We start from the raw sequence: 7,574 nt of genomic DNA, 5'->3' as shown, positions 1-7,574 counted from the left end.
AGAATGTCACATGCATCTCATGCTACCTGCAGATCACTGACATATCACCCTACCTGCATGTCACACACATGTCACTTTGGTGATATTCCCACTCCCTGTCACACACAAAAATTTCAGTCTGATGATATTCTCTCTCTCTCTCTCTCTCTTTCTCTCTCTCTCTCACACACACACACACACATACATACATATACACAGGCTTCAGTCTGGTGATATTCTCTCTCTCTCTCTCTCTCTCTCTCACACACACACACACACACACACCTGTCACAGAAAAGCCTCTGGCAGCTTCCCTAACACACGACAAAACAATGAATCACAGGAAATGTGAATGCAAATGAGGGCAGCAGATGATCAGACTGCAATGCGGCCAGACAGGCCCGCACGCTCACCTTCAAAGCCAGTCGGCCAGTTACGGTTCACACCGCGAGGGCTACAGTTATATTCAAAAAGCACTTTTCCAAAACAGCCTGTGATCTTCAGCGTGCACATGTCTGGCTCTTCTTATCCCACTTCTACTTTCCATGCTTAGTCTCTCTGCCTTTTTTCACAGCTGGCGTTGATTTTTGCCATTTATGACTTTCATGCTAATTAAACACAAGACCTGGGAATCCGCTTTCTTGTTCTGCATGAGTCGGAGGCAGATAGCCATCTCCGTCATCACCGTAATGTCCAGCAACGTCAGCGAGGAGACAATTCCACATTGTGCACATGTGGAGAGTGAGGAGCTACTTATCATCCACAGGAATGGATGGCAATGAGAGCTGGTGAGAAAATAACATCATGGCCTAAGATGTACTATCTCCAGACTGTGCGTCTGCTCGCACACCACAGATTGAGAGCCACACTGCAGCAAATTAATTTAGCCTGCACTAAATTAAAGCTTTAGATAACAAGCAAATAATGATGATATTTGTGTCTGCTCCGTCGTTCCATGCCCCATGTTAAATGATCTATGTAAATCTGTGCTAGTATGAACTGCCAGTAGGAACTCATCAAAAAGAGCCTCAAGGCTTTTCCAAGGATCAGTAACATTCTTCTGCAGTCTCTTCGGGTCCAGGCAGTGGTAAACTGAAATGTAGAAAATGAAACCTTGTTCACCATTTTTACATACATGCTCCCACATGTTTTGTTCCTGCCTTCCCCATCCTTGGTTTTTGGTAGACTTATTACATTCCCTCCTTGATCATGCTAATATGTCTCCACATTCACCATTCAGTCTCTGCAGTTGCACATGTGAGTCTTACACAAAAATGTTCTGAGGGCAGAAATAAAAATTGATTGGTTCAGAGAGATAACCAATCACATTGTAGATGAGGTTGGTCCAAGCAACTAGAGGAAGTTGGACAAAGACATCTGATTGGTTGGTTCTGTCTAATTTAGTTGCTTGGACCCGCCTCCTCTATAATCTGATTGGTTATTTCTCTGAACCAACATTTTTCTGTAAAGCTCCCATGAGCTCTTTGCTTGCCTGACAGCACAACTGCTGTTCCTAAGTAATGGCAGTTTTATATCAAGTAGCTTCTTTGCTTCCATGTTCGTCAACGGAAAACAAAGCGGGAATTACACGTACGCTAGCTGTGCTGCTCCACTGCCTGCTGCGATCACAGAGATCCTGCCGCATCTTTGCACCCAACGTGCCCCTTTTCCAACAAACTGATGTGTGAATCAGCCGTTCTCCAACCTGAAGGAATCGCAAACGGGCCTGATATAACGTCGGCCTCGCAGCGACAGCTATTTCCCTCAATGCTGCTAACATGTATTCCGTTAAGTCTATTTGTAAATGATGTCTGTTATTTACGTCTGACTTCCCCACGCACTGAATCTGTCGGGAGAGAATTATAAATGATTCCAGTTGGTTTGAGTTTATTTACACAGAGAATATTTTCAGGGATAAACATTTACCTTCCTCTTTGACAGCCACTCTGTCATACTCCTAATTTCCCTGAGTGTTTCCTGTCCTAATTAATGCCTTTTCCCCCAGTGACAACGGCAAGCTGTGAATCTGTTTGTTTTGCCCACTCTGACTGCCTGTAGGCTGGGCGTGAGGCCTGTTAACCTCAATAAATGTAGGTAGAGAGGGCAGGATGGAGGCTAAAAATAGTGTATATTTATGTCTGTATGGTGCTGTACCTGTGCTGTCCATCCAGTTTGGTGGATTTCTGTCTGTGTCGTGCTGTAGGAATCCATCCCCATGTGTGGATATCCAGCCCTATGGTTTATCTGTAAAGTAGCAGTCAAAGGTCTGGACACACCTACCCATAGAAAGGTTTATTTGTACTCTTCTCCACATTTTAGAATAAAATAATTTATATGGAATTATGCACTGACCAAAAAACAATAATTTGTTGGGGCGGGGCAGCTCTGTGGGTTGGGACTCAGAAGGTTGCCAGTTCAAATCTCATGGTCAGTAACATGATCCCTTTAATGGGCCGTTGAGCAAGGCCCTTAACCCCTATTGCCCCAGGGACTGTCTGACCCGACTGTCTCCTCTACACCAGTTCCATGAGGTGGCCTCCTGGGATGCTGCTCCAGCTGTCCTGAAGGAGGTCCCACATATGCTGAGCTCTCATTGGCCACGTTTCCTTCACTCTCGTCAGCCTCCTCCAGAACCAATTCTGTTGTGTTTAGGTCAGGTGGCCAGGTCATTGTGATGCGGCACTCTCCTTTATAGGCCGCTTGGCGTGTCCAAACTTTTGACTGCTACTGCATTCAGAGAATAAAACATGACATAGGAAAAGCATCTCAGTCATTAAGTTATCTGCTCTATCATTTAGCCAATGTATATTTCCCATTAGCTGTAAATCATTTCCATAAAGGTTTCATATTCGTGGAAATGATTGTAATGGTTTCTAGGTACAGAGAGCGCTGAGATCACTGACCCACAGCCGGCAGATTTACTGTGTGCTGTCTAACCCAGCACCTAGTCTAACCCAATGGGAACAGCTACCCTGTCAATCAGCAGCCTTTGATTGGCAGCACACGATAATCCTCATTTCACCTCTCGCTATGCACGATGAGACTGATGATGCAAACAATAAGCTTGGGGAAAAAAAATCATTTTGAGCTTCTAAAATGAAGACAAATAGGCTTTTAAGAAGCAGCCTTTTGGAATTACGCTGGGTCTGAGCTACCATGCGTTCATCAGTCACTCTGGTGAAGACCTGCCTGCATGATTATTCAGGGAACATCTCTCAGCACTTAGGCAACTTAAAAATACTGGCTTGTTCCAGCAATATTCACAGTGATGTTAAAGCTTCAGTTATATAAATGTTAAATCATTACTGTCAGATAATGTATTGAATGTCTCAGACACATACAGAACAAGTCTTGGTGGTCCAGCAGCAGAGATGAATAAACTTGGCATCCTTGTGTTTTGGTTTGGGCCAACTGTATCTCTCTGCGTCCCAGTTAAGATGTTTAAAATGCTGTTTATTTCAGAAGACAACTAAGATCCTCTTGGAATCTTGGATTCAATGCCGGGAGAGATTACGAGGGAAAGGGGGAGACTGGAGCTTGTGAAGTGAGAGATGGAGAAAAAGACGCTGAGGATGACACTGATGAAAGAGAGACAGACTTAGCATTAACTCCAAAGGGTAGTAAAGACAATTTACAGTTAGCTTAGCGGCTTCCACTCCCCCAGGAAGCCTCTCAAGCTGCCTTGATCCATGTCCAGCAAACAGAACAGTGACAGAAACCATTCACACAGTCCACACTGAGTGATACAATTGAGGTTAAGCATCCATTTTTGGGTGCAGCAGGCTGGACCAATTGAGTGGCTTTTTTCACTGTTTATTTCAAAGAAGAAACACTGTTCCCACTGCTACTCATTTCCACCATCTCTCCTTCCAATTATACCTATTTGTTCTCTCTTTCTCCTCTCTTCTGTCATTTCTCAGTCTCTTTCCCAGTGCACTCATCTCCTTCCCTCCATCCTCTCTTTCTTCTCTGTCTCCTCCGTCTCTCATCCTTCACTTCTCCCCATTTACTCCCTCTCTCATCTGTGTCTCCTTCCGGTTACGCTCAACAATTTTCCGTTGCTCCGCTCTGCGTCTCTCCGTCTCTCCCCATCTCCCCTGCCTTTCCCCGTCCTGCCGTGTCCTTGTCTCGTCGATGTCTCCTCCTGGGTACCTCCCTGTCATGTCCCTGTCTAATTCCTCTCACATTCTTGTCATGTCCCTGCCACGCTCCCTCTCTCAATCCCCTTGAATTCAGTTCACGCATCATGATGACAGAGTTACTTCCATGTCAGCCAGGGCAGTGCTATCCCTGACACTTAATGAAACGTCTTTGAGGTCTTATTTGCCGGGGGAATTTTTCCGCTATTCCCTTCTGGGTTCCTTTGTCAGCAGCACATTTTACATTACCTCGCACTACACAGCCAGGAGAATGATACCCACTCTATTTCTGTCCTACCGTTGAAGCTGCTTGAGTTTGATCGACTGCATCCTGGTGGCCGTGTGTGTGGGCAGCACACAGCTCATGCTCAGGAGTTCTCAGGAAGCACCACCCCTGTAGGGTTCCTGGAAACGAGAGGGGGTAAGTCAGCAGACCCAGAGGTGGGACTGGGATCACTGTGAGGGGTCACTGCGTGCAGTGATGCTTCTCATCTTGGCAATCACTAGGAAAATCCCGGGGACACTTTAATGCCAAGTAAGCAGACAGCTGAGATATTACATTGTCAAGCACGCAAAGCTTCACTCACACATACAGCTCTGGAAAAAAATTAAGAAACCACAGCAAAAATTTCAGTTTCATTGATTTCTCAATTTATGGGTATGCGCCTGTGTAAAATATACATTTTTTTGCAAACTCCATCTTGTCACTTCCCTACATCTCATTGATGAAGGACTTCTTCCTTGGTTTATGGGACTTCAATCCTACTTCTAGGAGACTGCTATGAATTATCCTAGCAGTGGACTTCACACCCACACTTAATGTTTCTCATTCTTTTTGTCACTCGGTGCCATCCTCCGATTCATGAGGGACTGTTAACAGTCATCTCTGGCATTAGAAAGTCGCTTCTGCCCTTTACCTGGCTAGTTTTTGGTTGTTCCCAGTGTCTCCTGCTTCACCTTATTCTTGTGTACTGCTGTGTTAGAAACTTTGGGCCTGGAAGCATCCAGCCATGTAACCTTCTGCTAACAGAGCAAGGATTAAACCTGGATTTCAAAATGCAGATTTTACAAAAAATTATAGAGTGGTCTCTTAATTTTTTCTCTGAGTAAAGGATGGGGTATGAATATATCCTGAGTTCTCCTACAGGCTGGTCCCATATCCAGAACGTACTCAACTCTTTCGCTTGCCCACCGAAAGGCAGAATCTGGCCAGTTTCCTTAATTGACCTTCCTTAACTTAAGGCTAATTTAAAGCATGAGGTTCTGGGTCTCTGCCCGGTCCTCTGCTCTGTGTTTCCCAGCAAAATCGCTGGATCAGCAGGATGTAGGAATGGATTTAAGGCAGAGGAATGGCCATCTACAAACAGGAAGTACTCAATGGATACGAATAGTCCGGGAATAATCAGGGAAGAGTCACATGTGCAATTAGGAAGTTTCAGATAACAGTCACTTGCAGAAATGGGAGCCTGATGCTTCACCTTAGCTTTCCAATTCTCACAGAGATTGTAGGGAGCTGTTATCTAACTTTCTGTTCAGAACCTCAAATTCAGGGCAGACTGTCTTCATTGTATCCTGCACCAACCTGAGCAGCTAAGTACTTGCTAAGACCCCAAACTCTCAGCCTCCCATTGTCTCCGTTGATGAGATACTGACCGCACAGGAATGAGCAGCAGATCCTTATTTAACCTAGGGATAGCCCTTTGGTGCTAGGCCCTCTCGCCCATTTATCTCTAAAAAATTTTAACAGTGGTGTCTCTGTGCCATCTCTTCCTTCAGCACCCCCTATGGGCCCCAGAGAATGGCAAACGGCCCAAGAAACTGTTACAATAATAAATGTTTCTTGCAGGAATCACAGTGCATTGTGGGTAACAGCACAGCTCGGAGCTCTGTTGGATATGAGATGGTGCTAAATAGCTGCTATATACAATTTCTAACTAATTTCCTAGTTGTTTATATTCAGCCAGTACAAGGAGATTGAAGTATCATTTAGAAGCCTTCAGGCAGATTAGAATAAGATGGATCCTGAGCCAAAGGCAAGGGCCACTACAGTGCCACCTTCCAGGTTTCTGGAGTTACTTTCCTGTCAGCGATCAAGGTGCACCTTATACATGGATAATAAATTCAATAACAGGAAATCTCACATAGCAAATAGCTAGAGTTAATTTAGCCCTACCTTGGTTCATGAATATTTAATAGGTACCTATTACTATGGAGCAGAAGTGGGAGACAGAAATGATTTAACCTCCACGGTATAAAGCAGTTTTCAGCTTGGCCAGCGTTGGCCCCTGCTGGTATAATGGGTGCCCCCGCTTTAGCCGGTGAATTCACACAGAACACGGCTCCGGAATATGAGCCTTGGGGCTGTTGTTGGGGCGGACGCAGGTGTTGTGGTCGGAATGGACTCCGTTTCAGCCTGCTGTGTCGACCCCAGCTAACAGGGAACGTTCCCCAAGCTTTAGCTGACGTTACATGACAGTCTACTCAATGCTGGCAGAGAACGTTCTTACTGTAACGTTATTTCCACATTTTACATTTTAACAAAGGTTCACGATTATTTGAACACCCTTCTAACGCAATTAATGTTGAAAAATATTGTTTTATAATTAAATATAATTTTTGCAAGTGTTGTCCAGCCTTGATCCCATGATCTTTGCGATGTAAAATAACATTGTTACCTGATGGTCTACCACGCCATTTGTTTATTGTCGTTTTAGTTCTAGTAGATGGATAACGTTCTGGGAGCGTCAGGAACACTGGACACTTTGAACAATTCCATACATTAATCGCAACGTTCAGTGAATGTTCCTGGAATTAAAAATTGTTAGCAGTGTCAGTGATTCTCCTGACCATTGTGCAGTCAGCAGAAATTGGTGATGCACCCTGCAGGCCCCCAGAAGCCCCCTTTCCCGTGGCAGATCATGCACCCAAAGGCCCCAAGCGACATTCCTGACTGCGGCACCGTAATCCGCAGCGCCTGCTCCAGTCGGCACTCAAGCAGCTGTTACCCGGAATGATCCACTTCAATTAGCTGAAGCATTTGGGGGCTTGACAGGTAACAGGGTTATTCTTCAGATATATTATCGTCATTAATCCAGCCTGAAGTTCTTTCAAATGTTTCACAGAACATCAGGTGCTTTTGGACAGCAGAATTTATGCATCGCGGCATGTTGAGAGCACGGAGAGAAGCTTCTGGTAACCGAATTAATTTTGTGTGGGAACAGACTTGTCCAGCTGTTTTTGCGATGATCCTGCAGTGGCTTTTAAATGGAGTGTCGGTCTTAATGTGTCTCACAGTCATTCGCGCACCGTCGCAGAAATACGAAACTGTTTGGCACAGTGGGCACCTCTGAGCCAATTCTCTGCTGTTCTGTTGGTTTCCATCCAAAGACATGTAGTTAAGCTAATTGTAATCTGTGTGTATGTACCTTTGCGTGGATTGGTATCCCATCCAGTATG

This window comes from Paramormyrops kingsleyae, chromosome 18 (genome assembly GCF_048594095.1).
Source record: "Paramormyrops kingsleyae isolate MSU_618 chromosome 18, PKINGS_0.4, whole genome shotgun sequence".
Classification (NCBI taxonomy): Eukaryota; Metazoa; Chordata; class Actinopteri; order Osteoglossiformes; family Mormyridae; genus Paramormyrops; species Paramormyrops kingsleyae.
Note: the sequence above shows the minus strand (reverse complement) of the source record.